The following is a 14,525-nucleotide window of genomic DNA, read 5'->3' as shown; positions in this document are numbered from 1 at the left end:
AAAACCCGGCTCTGGTTTCTAAACCAGTATCTTTTCATTGACATTCATTCTGTTGTTATATTTCCGGATATGATTTCTCAACTCACCTATCACCCATTGCCATAGACTGTTGTTATCATTCCAAGTGTTTGACTTTTCCATCTGCTATTATTATTATTATTTCTGCTGCATTTCTGTTAATACTTATCTGCTGAATAAATACCATTGCGCTCATGCGCAAGAACGTGATACAACCTTCTCGTTTCTTTCCTCCTACCTCCACTGACCCACTAGCGCCCCCTCCGGGGACACAGACCAAACACAATCTGACAGTAAGTCCAGGATCGATGGACTCGGATGGTGGACGGAGTGTGGGGTCAGAGGCCTTGCAAAATCTGGTCTCCCGTCTGGATGGTCAAGAGGTTGCGCAGCAGCAGATGCTTCACTTTCTACAAGGGATGTCCTCCCGATTGGATACACTGCAGCAGTCCCTGCCAAGTGTACTCTCACCTACTGTTACCCCAGCACCTGCCAGTGCTGTGGGTTCTTCTGTGTCGGCTGCATCAGCTCCAGTGTCACGTCTGCACCTGCCCGTGCCGAGCAAATATGATGGCAGTCCTAGATTATGTCGCGGGTTCCTTAACCAGTGCGAAATACAGTTTGAGTTATTGCCACATAACTTTCCTACACCAAGGTCCAAGGTTGCCTACATCATTTCCTTACTCTCTGGATCTGCTTTGAATTGGGTGTCTCCTCTGTGGGAACGTGCTGACCCCCTGATCAATAACTACTCTGACTTCGTGTCAACCTTTAGACGGATCTTTGACGAGCCTGGTCGTGCAACATCAGCTTCGGCAGACCTGATCCAAATTCGTCAAGGTAACCGAAGCATGGGACAGTATGTCATCCAGTTCCAGACGTTGGCTGCAGAGGTCCAATGGAACAACCAAGCTCTGGTAGCAACCTTCTGGCACGGACTTTCGGATCGGATCAAGGACGAACTGGCAACCCGTGACATTCCTGTTCAACTGTCTGACTTGATCTCCCTGTGTATAAAGCTGGACTCTCGCATCCGCGAACGCAATAATGAACGCGCTCGGAGTGAGCCTCGCAGAATAAGGTTCATACCCCCTGTACAGTTCCAGCCTCCTTCTCCTTCTGACGAGCCTATGCAGGTAAATAGGTCCCGCCTAACCCATGAGGAACGGGCAAGAAGAATACGAGAGAGGCTCTGCCTATACTGTGCTGCTGCGGGTCATCAAATTAACTCCTGCACGATGCGTTCGGGAAACGCCAGATCCTGACTTGGAAGGGAGGAGTCAAGTTAGGATCATTCAGTCAAGCTCCTTCTCAACAAGATCTCATTATTCCGGTGACGCTAGAAACTTCCGTTGGGCTCCAGTCTGCGTCAGCATTAGTGGACTGCGGTGCTGCAGGAAATTTTATCACCCAAGCTGCGGTAAACAAATATTGCCTGTCTACCTGTGAACTTTCTTGTCCTGTTTACATTACTGCTGTGGATGGTAGTAGAATCTCCAAAGGGAACATTTCACATCAAACTACCCCAGTGGTTTTGGGAGTTGGATTTCTCCATTCAGAAATTATCAAGTTCCTGGTCATTCCTCAAGCCACCCAGGAGATTGTCTTGGGCATGCCTTGGCTCCAGCTACATAACCCACAGTTCGACTGGACAACGTTGCAGCTTACCTCATGGGGTTCACACTGTCATCATTCCTGCTTAGCCCAAGTGTGTCCTCTTAAGTCCACCGAAGTGAAGTCACAGCTAAGTCTCCCAGCAGTTTATCAAGACTTCGCAGACGTCTTCTGCGAAAAAGCTGCTGATATCCTGCCGCCCCATAGGGAATGGGATTGTCCCATTGATCTCCTTCCTGGCAAGAAGCCACCCAGGGGGCGCACCTATCCTTTGTCTGTTCCTGAAACAGAGGCGATGAGTAACTACATTAGAGAGAATCTTCAGAAAGGATTCATCCGTCCGTCATCATCACCCGCTGGCGCAGGTTTCTTCTTTGTCAAAAAGAAGGATGGAGGACTGCGTCCATGCATTGACTATCGGGGTCTCAACGACATTACCGTCAAGAATAGTTATCCTTTACCACTCATTACCGAACTGTTTGATAGAGTTAAGGGGGCTCGCATCTTCACCAAGTTAGATCTCCGCGGTGCCTATAATCTCATCAGAATCCGGAGTGGTGACGAGTGGAAGACAGCCTTCAACACTCGTGACGGCCATTATGAATACCTGGTAATGCCATTTGGGTTGAGTAATGCTCCAGCGGTATTCCAACACTTCGTGAACGAAATTTTTCGTGATGTCCTGTATAAGTACCTCGTTGTTTACTTAGATGATATTCTTATCTTTTCTCAAGACCTTCCATCTCATCGCCTACAAGTCTGTGAAGTTCTCCGACGTCTTCGTGAGAACCGTCTCTACGGGAAGTTATCCAAATGCACCTTCGAAGTTCCCTCTATACCCTTCCTGGGGTATATAATTTCCGGATCGGATCTTCAGATGGACCCGGCAAAATTGGAAGCCATTGCCAATTGGTCCATTCCAAACTCCCTCAAGTCTATCCAGCGATTCCTGGGATTTGCCAACTATTATAGAAAATTTATTCGAGGATTCTCCACTCTCATCGCTCCCATTACCAACCTGACTCGGAAAGGGGCAGATCATTCCAACTGGTCAGAAGAAGCCTTGGCAGCCTTCCGGAAGATCAAGTTAGCCTTTATGTCTGCTCCAGTGCTGTCACAGCCAGATGTCAACAGGCCGTTCGAGTTGGAGGTAGATGCCTCTAATGTTGGGGTTGGAGCTGTTCTCTCCCAGAAGGGATCTGATGGGAAAGTCCACCCTTGTGGATTCTACTCTCGCAAGTTTCTTCCTGCAGAAGCTAACTACTCCGTGGGAGATCAAGAGTTATTGGCAATCAAACTGGCTCTCGAGGAATGGAGATATCTCCTAGAAGGGGCCAAACATCCGTTTAACATCTTCACGGATCATAAGAACCTGCTATACCTAAAAGCAGCTCAGTGCCTTAACCCTCGCCAGTCCAGGTGGGCTATGTTTTTCTCTCGTTTTAATTTTAGGCTTCATTTCCGCCCAGGTTCACAGAATGTGAAAGCCGACGCATTATCCCGGTCCATGGAATCAGAAGAGGGAACATCTGACTCTGTGCCACATTCCATCCTGAGTCCCGTGGTTTTCGCTACCTCTCAAGTCTCTCCAGCTCCACCTCCGGGTAAGACTTTTGTTTCCCCAGAACTCCGTCCCAAGTTGCTAGCTTGGGCCCACCAATCCAAGTTTACTGGTCATCCTGGTGTCCTGAAGACATTCAAGTTCCTTTCTGCGTCATATTGGTGGCCGAAGATGAAAGTGGACATCCAGGATTTCGTGGCATCCTGTCCTAAATGTGTGCAGCACAAGACTCCTCGTCAGTCTCCAGCAGACCTCTAGTCCTAAACCGCTTTCAGAATACTCTTCCAGCAGGTCCCAAGGTTCGAACTCAGCGGGGCGTGGAATTTGAGATCAACAAGATTCTGGACTCTCGTTGCCGGTATGGACGTCTCCAGTACCTGGTCGATTGGTTCGGTTATGGCCCAGAGGAGAGAAGCTGGGTGTATTCATCTGATGTCCATGCTCCTAGGTTGGTCCGTGTCTTCCACAGCACTCATCCCTCCAAACCACGTGGGTGTTCGGTGTCCACCCCTAAAGGAGGGGGTACTGTCAGGAATCGACTTACCAGGCTGGCATCCGTCCGCCGCTGCGGACTCCGTCCTGGCTCCCTGCGGTCACCTGTCACCTATGCCCCTGCCATGGGTCATCATTTGGACCCTGGGGGTACTCCTGAGCCAGCAGGCGTGTGCGCGCCGCGTCCCCGCTAGGCCGCGGCGTGGGCGCCGCCATGACAGTCTCCAAACAAGCTAGTATGCTGCGGCCAATCCGGTGCGTGGCCGCACCCACTTTCCTTTCCTCCATCCAATCCCTGCACACCATGGGGTATATAGGAGGCTACAGTTTCACCTCACAGGCATCCTGGACTTTGTGTCATTCTGACAACCTGCATGAAAGGATCAGCTCCTGTCTCTCCTGAGTTCCTGGTTTCCTGCTAAAGAACTTATACTCCTGGTGATTCTGCATTGCTCCCGTGGAACTTCAAGGCTCAGCAATACCAGCAACCTGCATTGGGCTTCACACTCATCACCACCTTGTGTGCTTCAGCCTGCAGTTGAAGACTAAACTCCAGGTGTGTTCATTTCCTCCACCTGTGACACAGCTTGCTGCTGCCAGTGCCTCATCACCTGCACTGTGAGTTGGTCTCCTGCTTATGCAAAGGTTTGCCATTTCCATCACTGCCTTAGTTCTCTGTTTTAAAAACCCGGCTCTGGTTTCTAAACCAGTATCTTTTCATTGACATTCATTCTGTTGTTATATTTCCGGATATGATTTCTCAACTCACCTATCACCCATTGCCATAGACTGTTGTTATCATTCCAAGTGTTTGACTTTTCCATCTGCTATTATTATTATTATTTCTGCTGCATTTCTGTTAATACTTATCTGCTGAATAAATACCATTGCGCTCATGCGCAAGAACGTGATACAACCTTCTCGTTTCTTTCCTCCTACCTCCACTGACCCACTAGCGCCCCCTCCGGGGACACAGACCAAACACAATCTGACACCGACCAAGTGACAGCTCGGCAAAGTTGTAAAGCCGAGACCCCTCGGGCAGCTGCCCAAGAAGAGCCCCCTTCCTCGTGGAATGGGCTTTTACTGATTTAGGATGCGGCAGTCAAGCCGCAGAATGTGCAAACTGAATCGTGCTACAGATCCAGCGAGCAATAGTCTGCTTTGAAGCAGGAGCACCCAGCTTGTTGGGTGCATGCAGGATAAATAGCGAGTCAGTTTTTCTGAATGCAGCCGTCCTGGAAACATAGATTTTCAGGGCCCGGACTACGTCCAGCAACTTGGACTCCTCCAAGTCCCAAGTAGCCGCAGGCACCACAATAGGTTGGTTCACATGAAACGCTACCACCTTAGGAAGAATTTGGGGACGAGTCCTCAATTCTGCCCTGTCCATATGGAAAATCATATATGGGCTTTTACACGACAAAGCCGCCAATTCTGACACCCGCCTGGCCGAAGCCAAGGCCAACAGCATGACCACCTTCCACGTGAGATATTTTAACTCCACGGTCTTAAGTGGCTCAAACCAATGTGATTTTAGGAAATCCAACACCACGTTGAGATCCCAAGGTGCCACCGGAGGCACAAAAGGGGGGCTGAATATGCAGCGCTCCCTTAACAAACGTCTGAACTTCAGGCAGTGAAGCCAGTTCTTTTTGAAAGAAAATAGACAGAGCCGAAATCTGGACTTTTATGGATCCCAATTTTAGGCCCATAGTCACTCCTGACTGTAGGAAGTGCAGAAATCAACCCCGCTGGAATTCCTCTGTTGGGGCCTTCCTGGCCTCACACCAAGCAACATATTTTCACCATATGCGGTAATAATGTTTTGCTGTCACATCCTCCCTAGCTTTTATCAGCGTAGGAACGACTTAATCCGGAATGCCCTTTTCCTTTAGGATCCGGCGTTCAACCGCCATGCCGTCAAACGCAGCCGCGGTAAGTCTTGGAACAGAGAGGGCCCCTGCTGCAGCAGGTCCTGTCTGAGCGGCAGAGGCCATGGGTCCTCTGAGATAATTTCTTGTAGTTCTGGGTACCAAGTTCTTCTTGGCCAATCCGGAGCAAAGAATATTGTTCTCCCTCCTCCGTTTATTACAATTCTCAGCCCTTGGGTATGAGAGGAAGAGGAGGGAATACCTAGACCGACTGGAACACTCACGGTGTTACTAGTGCGACCACAGCTATCGCCTGAGGGTCCCTTGACCTGGTGTAATACATTTTTTAGCTTCTTATTGAGGTGAGACGCCATCAAGTCCACCTGAGGCAGTTTCCATCAATTTGCAAACTGCGTGAAGACTTCCTGATGAAGTCCCCACTCTCCCGGGTGGAGATTGCTCCCGGAATGAACACTGCTGACAGTGCGCTTACTTGATTCTCCGCCCAGCGAAGAATTCTGGTGGCTTCTACCCTCGCCACCCTGCTCCTTGTGCCACCTTGGCGGTTTACATGAGCCCCTCCGGTCTGACTGGATCAGAAGCGGTTGGTCGCGAAGTAGGATCTCCGCTTGACTTAGGGCGTTGCGTATGGCCCAATAGTTCCAGGATATTGATGTGAAGGCAAGTCTGTTGACTTGACCACAAACCTTGGAAATTTCTTCCCTGTGTAACTGCCCCCCACCCTTGGAGGCTTGCATCCGTGGTCACCAGGACCCATTCCTGAATGCCGAATCGGCGGCCCCCGAAAAGGTGAGCACTCCGCAGCCACCACAGGAGAGACACCCTGGCCCTGGGGGATAGGGTGATTAACCGATGCATCTGAAGATGTGATCCGGACTACTTGTCTAGTAAGTCCCATTGGTAGGTCCTCACATGGAACCTGCCAAAGGGTATGGCCTCGTATGATGCCACCATCCTTCCCAGGACTCGAGTGCAGTAATGCACTGACACCTGTTTTGGTTTTCAATAGATTCCTGACCAGTGTCATGAGCTCCTGAGCTCTCTCTATCGGGAGATAAACCCTTTTCTGGTCTGTGTCTAGGATCATGCCTAGGCGAGGCAGATGAGCTGTAGGAACCAACTGCGACTTCGGAATATATAGAATCCAGTCGTGTTGCCGTTTCACTTCCAGAGAAAGTGATACGCTGTCCAGCAACTGCTCTCTTGATCTCGCTTTTATGAGGAGATCATCCAAGTATGTGATAATAGTGACACCTTGCTTCCGCAGGAGCACCATCATATCCGCCAATACCTTGGTGAAATTGGTAATGACAATCCCGTACCGCAATTCTGAGGTACACCTGATGAGGTGGATAAATGGGGACCTGAAGGTATGCATCTCTTATGTCCCGATTCACGATAAAGTCTCCCCCTTTTCAGGCTTGCAATGACCGCTCTTAGCGATTCCATCTTGAACTTGAACCTTTTCAGGTATATGTTCAGGGATTTTAATTCAATATGGGTCTAACTTACCCGTCTGGTTTCGGGATTACAACATGGTCGAATAATAACACCCTCTTGTTTAAGGAGGGGACCCTTGACCACCACCTGTTGCAGATACAATTTGTGAATTGCAGTTAACACTGGCTCCCTCTTGGAGGGAAGCCCGCCGTGCCATCGGTGAGGAGGCATCTTCTCACAGTCCAGCCTGTATTCCTGTGACACAATTTCTATTGCCCAGGGATCTAACAGGGAGTGAACCCACTTGTGGCTGAACTTACGAAGGCGTGTCCCCACCAAGCCTAGCTCCGCCTGTGGAGCACCAGCGACATGCGGTGGATTTTTGTAGAGGCCGGGGAGGACTTCTGTTCCTGGGGACTAACTGTGTTGTACAGCTTCTTTTCCTCTGCCTTCGGCTCTGACAAGAAAGGATGCACCTCAGACTTTCTTGTTTCTTTATTCGAAAGCTGCATTTAATAATGTCGTGCTTTCCTAGGCTGTGCAGGAATATAGGGCAAACTAGCAGAATTACCCACTATAGCTGTGGAGACCAGGCCAGAGAACCTTTCTCCACACAATCCTCAGCTTTCCATATGCCTCTTAAGTCGGCATCATCTGTCCAATGTATATTCTACAGGACACTTCAAGCCGAAATCGACATAGCTTTGACTCTAAGACCCAGTATACTCATGTCCCTTTGGGCATGCTTTATAATTATATACCTATCACTTAAGACAGCATCTTAATATATTTATATGCATACTAGGGTCTCAATCTCTGCTGATAAGGTACCTGTCCGCGCTGCCACATCGCTATAAACCCATGCCGACACAATCGCCGGTCTGGGTAGTACAATAGAATGTGCACACTATCTGCAGGATCCCTGAGAATATCTAGTGCAAACAGGACACCCAAGGGGAAGATTCTCAACACATCCTGGCCCTAGTGGGAAAAGGATACTGCCTGAGAATTCTCTTGTGGGAAGCTGCCGTCTCTTGTCTGGAGATTCCCGCTCTTTTTCCTCCCGAGAGGAGGGAAAATTACCTCAGCATTCTTCCCCTTAACATGTGTACTCTCGTGTCAGGGACAGATGAGTCATCAGTGATATGCAAATCATCTTTTATTCCAATAATCATATATTAAATATTTTTTAGCCCTCTTGGCTGTAACTTTGCATTATTGTAGTCGACAGTGGAGTTAAACTCCGTGTCGATACCAGTGTTTGTTATTTTGGATAGTGAGCATAGAGACTCTGAAGGTCTCTGTGACATAGGGACAGACCAGGGTAGATTTCCTTTCTGCTTGACACAATAGAGTCTATAAATGAATATTTATTATGTAATATAAGAGACCTTTGACAAAGCTGCCTGGAGCAGAGAAACGCGTTAGGAAAGGACTCAAGTGGACACAAGCTGACCAGCACCTCCATTACGCCATCTTCCACAGTCAGGACCTCCGCCTCCAGCTCCGTGAACCAGGATCCTCATTGGCATTGCCATTGCCTATAAACATCTAGAGGACCCATTCAACGGAACACGGAGTTCCAAGTCAATTGTGAACCAGGACCCCAGCCCAGTACCGTTGCTTCACGGACTTATATCTAACGGGATCCATTTTAAACGGAACACAGACTTGGTAAATACATCCAATTGGATGAACCTGTTATCATCTGGTCCATTAATATGACTGTGCTTATACTGGTGTGTGCCAAATTAATTGAGTGTCAGCCACATTAGATTCTCAAGTCCACTTGAAGTCATTCAAGAGACGTATATGTTTTATACAGTTTTTTATTGTATTTATGCAATTGCACTTTTATTTACAAAAATCTCTTATATTACATAATAAATATTCATTTATAGACTCTATTGTGTCAAGCAGCGCTGTATATTTTTTCTTTTTTCTCGAATTCCAGGGGCTGACTACCCCTTATATATACAGCTGCTAGGGCAAACAAACTCATCACAGCGCCCATATATATACTTGATATATATATTCCCTCCATAGATTTCCTTTCTGTTCCCTAACCTTTTGTGCAATAAGTTTACCTAAGCACTTACACATATCCAAACAGGTGTCGACGGAGACACCCTCCCACACACATATTCGCTCTATCACCTCCTTAAATTAGCCTTTTACCTCAGACATGTCGACACACGCGTACCGACACACCATACACACAGGGGATGCTCTATTTGAAGACAGTTCCCCCACAAGGCCCTTTGGAGAGACAGAGAGAGAGTATGCCAGCACACACCCCAGCGCTATATAACCCAGGGATTACACTCTAACTCAGTGTTTACCCAGTAGCTGCTGTATATACAATTTTTGCGCCTAAATTTATGTGCCCCCCCCTCTCTTTCCACCCTTTGTGTACCAGGATACTGCAGGGGAGAGCCTGGGGAGCTTCTTTCCAGCGGAGCTGTGAAGAAAAAATGGCGCCGGTGTGCTGAGGAAGAAGGCCCGGCACCCTCAGAGGCGGGCTTCTGTCCTTTTATGTACTTTAATGGCGGGGGTTTTAACACATATACAGTGCTAAACTGTATTATGTGTGTTTTTATTGCCAAAAGGTAATCTAATTGCTGCCTAGGGCGCCCCCCCCAGCGCCCTGCACCCACCAGTGACCGGAGCGTGTGGTGTGCTGTGGGAGCAATGGCGCACAGCTGCAGTGCTGTGCGCTACCTTATTGAAGACCGGAGTCTTCAGCCGCCGATTTTCTCCTGGTTCTTCAGTCTTCTGGCTCTGCAAGGGGGACGGTGGCGCGGCTCCGGGACCGGACGACCGAGGACTGGGCTTGTGTTCAATCCCTCTGGAGCTAATGGTGTCCAGTAGCCGTAGAAGCCCAAGCTAGCTGCAAGCAGGTAGGTTCGCTTCTCTCCCCTCAGTCCCACGCAGCAGTGAGTCTGTTGCCAGCAGATCTCACTGAAAATAAAAAACCTAACAAATACTTTCTTTTCTAGGAAGCTCAGGAGAGCCCCTAGTGTGCATCCAGCTCTGGCCGGGCACAGATACTAACTGAGGTCTGGATGAGGGGCATAGAGGGAGGAGCCAGTGCACACCAGATATAGTACCTAATCTTTCTTTTAAGAGTGCCCAGTCTCCTGCGGAGCCCGTCTATACCCCATGGTCCTTACGGAGTACCCAGCATCCACTAGGACGTCAGAGAAAACTGATTTGACCAAGTCGGTGGGCGGGATTATATGGAGGAGCCCGATTCATCCTGGGAGGCCAGAAAGCTTGTGACTATTTGGTGCCATTTCGGCTGTCGCTCCGGCATATCCCCCAATGTTATCCTGTGGATACCTGTGGACCCAGCCGGAGAAATAACTGTACTATTATTATTCACAGATCTTTATATAGCACACCCATATTACTCCGCACTATACAGAGAACATTTAGTCATTCACATCAGTCCCACCAGGGTAGCTTACACTCTATATTCCCTACCACATGGACAGGTACTAGGGGTAATTTGTGTCAGAAAGTGAAGCTTGAATACTTAATTGAATTGTGAGTGTGAAACAGCAGCAGGGGAGATATAATACAGATCAGGTGAGATATAATACAGAGCAGGTGAGGTATAATACAGATCAGATGAGATATAATACAGATCAGGTGAGATATAATACAGATCAGATGACATATAATACAGATCAGATGACATATAATACAGATCAGATGACATATAATACAGATCAGGTGAGATATAATACAGAAGCAGGTGACATATAATACACACATATTGGCAATACCATTAGCATCTGATACAATGTTTGGGCTAGTGCCGTGCAGTGGATATGATGCTTTTGGTTTACGGGAGACAATCTGGAGACTCAGCCGCTGTCCAATCTGTGAGCAATTCTCTGCTGCAGGAGGAGATAGCTAAGCTGCATGCTGGGATATGTAGGATGTCTGTGTCCTTGAGGCCACCACTACCTCAGAGAGCCACCAGAAGACATTCTGCCTGGACTACTGTGGGCTCTGAAAGGCAGAGATTTCCAGATGGACAAACATATCTCCCACAAGATGTGACACTGCAAAACGCATATGCTGCTCTTGCAGGGCTGGAAGATACAACTGATATATGTAATACAGAACAGGAGGATAAGGGGACTTCTACTAACTATAGGAACAGGAATAGGAACTGGAAAATGACATCTTCAGAATGGACTACACTTCTAGATTCTATTATTAGAGGAGTACATCTGGGAAATGGTAATGACGTAGAGAAACAAGTAAGGTGCTTACCTGGAGCCACAGCTGCAAGGGATAAAGAGCACATGCTAAGAATTGTGAAGGCAGCAAGAAAATATGGGGGAGATATGTCATTGTGCACCTAGGGACAAATGACCTGGCTAATGCTGAACTCATGGCCATAAAAGAGGAGGAGAGATTTAGATTGATATGTCATAGTCACACCACCTGGCAAGATAGGAGCCTATACAAAAGTGATGGCCCACACCCATCTTCAAGGGGAACCAGAATACTAAGTAAACAGTTTGGATGCTTCATCAGGAACTATTAAACTAACAGAGGGGGCAGTGATCCAAATAGAAATAAGGCGACCTGTTCCCACAACCTAAATGTATTGATTCTGCAGGCAAAGGGAATAGGAAGAATATCCACAGCAACAGAAGATAATTCAGATCAAGACCAAATAAACAGAGGCAGAGAGATGAACATAGCTAGGAAGAGGAGAAGCAAAAACCAAACTCTAAGAGCTATGTGTGCAAATGCTAGGAGCTTAGGAGTTAAAATCTCCAACCTCATTTCAATAATTACAAGGGATGGTCTAGATATTGTGGTTATTACAGAGTCAAGGTGCAATGAAAATCATGACTGGGACATACCTATACCGGGATGTACTTTATTTAGAAAGGACAGAGTGGGGAGAATCTGAGGAGGCACAGCCATGTATGTAAAAAAATAAAGCATAATTACTATTTTAAAACAAACTATTAAACAAAAAGCTAAGGCCCTTTGGGTGACTATAGAAGCAGGGATATCGAGTGTTGTAGAGGTCTAGAGTGGAATTGGGCAGATTCTACCACATCAATTGCAGATACCATGGAGCCCAGGGTCTGCATCGCGGAGTGGACAGAAAGTTGTGGATGCGTAATTGTAGTGCTGTAATCTTGTCCAGAGGAAGAAATATGCATTGCACTTGGACATCCAGGAGAGCTCAGAGATGGAGGATCCTCTGAGACAGGATGAGTCAGGACTTGGCCCAGTTGATCAGCCAACCGTGACTTTGAAGGAATGACATGGTCACCTGGAAAGGACCTCCGGAGCAGGCGGTCATCCGAGTAATGGACTATCCGGATTCCCTGCTGAAGATGAGTAACCATCACCGCCAAAAGTTTGGTGAATACCCTGGGTGCTGTGGAAAGACCGAAGGATAGTGCCTGAAACTGCAAATGGGGACAGAAGACATCAAACTGGAGCCACTGTTAATGACAGGGTGCTATAGGTACCGTAAGCATCCTGTATATCCAGGGAGATCATAAATTCCCCTGGTTGCATAGCCAGGACAATGGAACAGAGAGTTTCCATATGAAACATGGGCATCTTGAGATATTTGTTCAGTAATTTGAGACTGAGTATGGGACGATGAGACCCACTGGGTTTCTTAACCAAAAAGAACATAGAATAGAACCCATGGCCTTGTTGAGACACGGAGACAGGAATAATCACGCCTGACTGTAGTAAGGATTGAATGCCCCTCTTCAGTGTCTTGGCTTTACCGAGGTCTGCTGGTTGACTGGTAGGAAAGTATTGTCTGGGAGGACGCTTCCGGAAGGAGAGAGCGTACCCATAGGAGACCACTTCTTGAACCCAGGCATCTATTGTGATCTGACGCCAAGCCTGTTCGAACTGAAGAAGTTGACCTCCTACCCTTGGGTCTCCCAGGGGGAGGCCCGCCCTGTCAGGCTGATGGTTTATCTTCTGGTTTGGTAGGTGGACGTCTAATCATCCATGCCTGTTTGTATTTGCTCTTAGAAGCCCTTGTGGGATGTGACAGTCTAGGAAATGTCTGACCATGGACCTTGACCTGAAGGTGAAAGGACAAATTCCGAGGCCATGTAGAGGAGGCTGAGGATAGACAAGCTATTTTAGCTGTTGCCAGGTTATTGACAATCTTGTCCAATTCTGGCCCAAAACGAAATTTGCCTGTGTAACGAAGTGCTTCTTAGCGTCAGAGTTCACCTTCCAGGAATGAAGCAAAACAATGCACTGGGCTACTAGAGAAGCAGCTTAAGCCTTAGATGACAGGAGAGCTGTATCCAGAGCAGCCAATGGAATAGGCGGTATCCCTGATGTTGGCAATTAGTGACAGTTGTTGCTTAGTCACCTCAGAAGGGAAACTGTTTTCAAGGGCATCCGCACAGTTTCAATAGCTTTAGTCATTCAGGCCGTAGCTGTGGCAGATCTGGCAGTGGTACCTGTAAGTGAATATAAAGACTTAAGACGTGTCCAATTGTCTATCAGGTATGTGCTTGAGGGAGGACGCTGTAGGAATAGGGAGAACGCTGTAGGAATAGGGAGAATGGAACGCTTTACCAAGCGTATCACATGAGAATCCACAGTAGGAGGGTTTTCCCATTTTGTACAATCAGCAGCCAGTATCAGATAACCACTTCCTGAGGAAGAATTATAGTCTGAGTTTTTATCATCTGATGCTGTCCATTCCATTCAGAGAGAATCAGATGTTGAAGGGGCCTTGAATGGAATGGAGTATATTCTACTATGTCGAATGTCAAGACCATCGATCCCAGAACTCGCATTGCTGCATGGATGGATACTCTCCGGTTGTGTAGCAACCCCAGAATCCTCATCTGCATTGTGGATATTTTGTTCAGAGATAGAAAGATTCTCTGAAGACTGGTATCCAATATAGCCCCCAGATGCGTCATCCATTGTAAAGGGCCTAACGAGGACTTCGCCCAATTAATGAGCCAGCCGTGAGCCTATAAACTGGCTATTGTCACTTGAAGATGGCATTGCAGAGTTTCCTGGGACTGAGCCAGGATTAGCAAATCGTCTAGATATGGGAAAATCCTTAATCCCTGACGGTGAAGATAAGCTGCTATCCCCACCATAATCTTGGTAAATACTCTTGGAGCTGTAGCCAGTCCAAAGGGAAATGTGCAGAAGGATAGTGAACCTGAGATAGCACTGATGGGAAGGTGCAATAGGTACATGTAGGTAAGAATCCTGAATATTTAGGGAACCCATAAAATCCCCCAGCTCTATTGCCAAGATAATGGGATGTAAGGTTTCCATAAGGAATCGAGGAACCCAAATATGTTTGTTCAGAGCTTTGAGATTCAGAATGGCCTGGTAGGACCCATTTGGTTTCTGAGCTAGAAACAGGTTGGAATAGAAACCTCGTCCCCATTGTGCTGAGGGAACCGGTACTATCACTCCTGATTGTAGTAACTTCTGTGCTGCCTCTTGTAGTGCCC

General features: G+C 47.6%; 1 protein-coding gene across 1 annotated transcript in view; it reads right to left on the bottom strand.

Annotated features, from left to right (window-relative positions):
* Positions 1 to 14,525, bottom strand: part of LOC135057085 (uncharacterized) — a 653,135-nt gene that overhangs the window by 111,245 nt on the left and 527,365 nt on the right.

This window comes from Pseudophryne corroboree, chromosome 3, assembly GCF_028390025.1.
Source record: "Pseudophryne corroboree isolate aPseCor3 chromosome 3, aPseCor3.hap2, whole genome shotgun sequence".
Lineage (NCBI taxonomy): Eukaryota > Metazoa > Chordata > Amphibia > Anura > Myobatrachidae > Pseudophryne > Pseudophryne corroboree.
The sequence above is the reverse complement of the archived record's forward strand: the minus strand, read 5'-3'. Positions and strand labels throughout refer to the sequence as shown.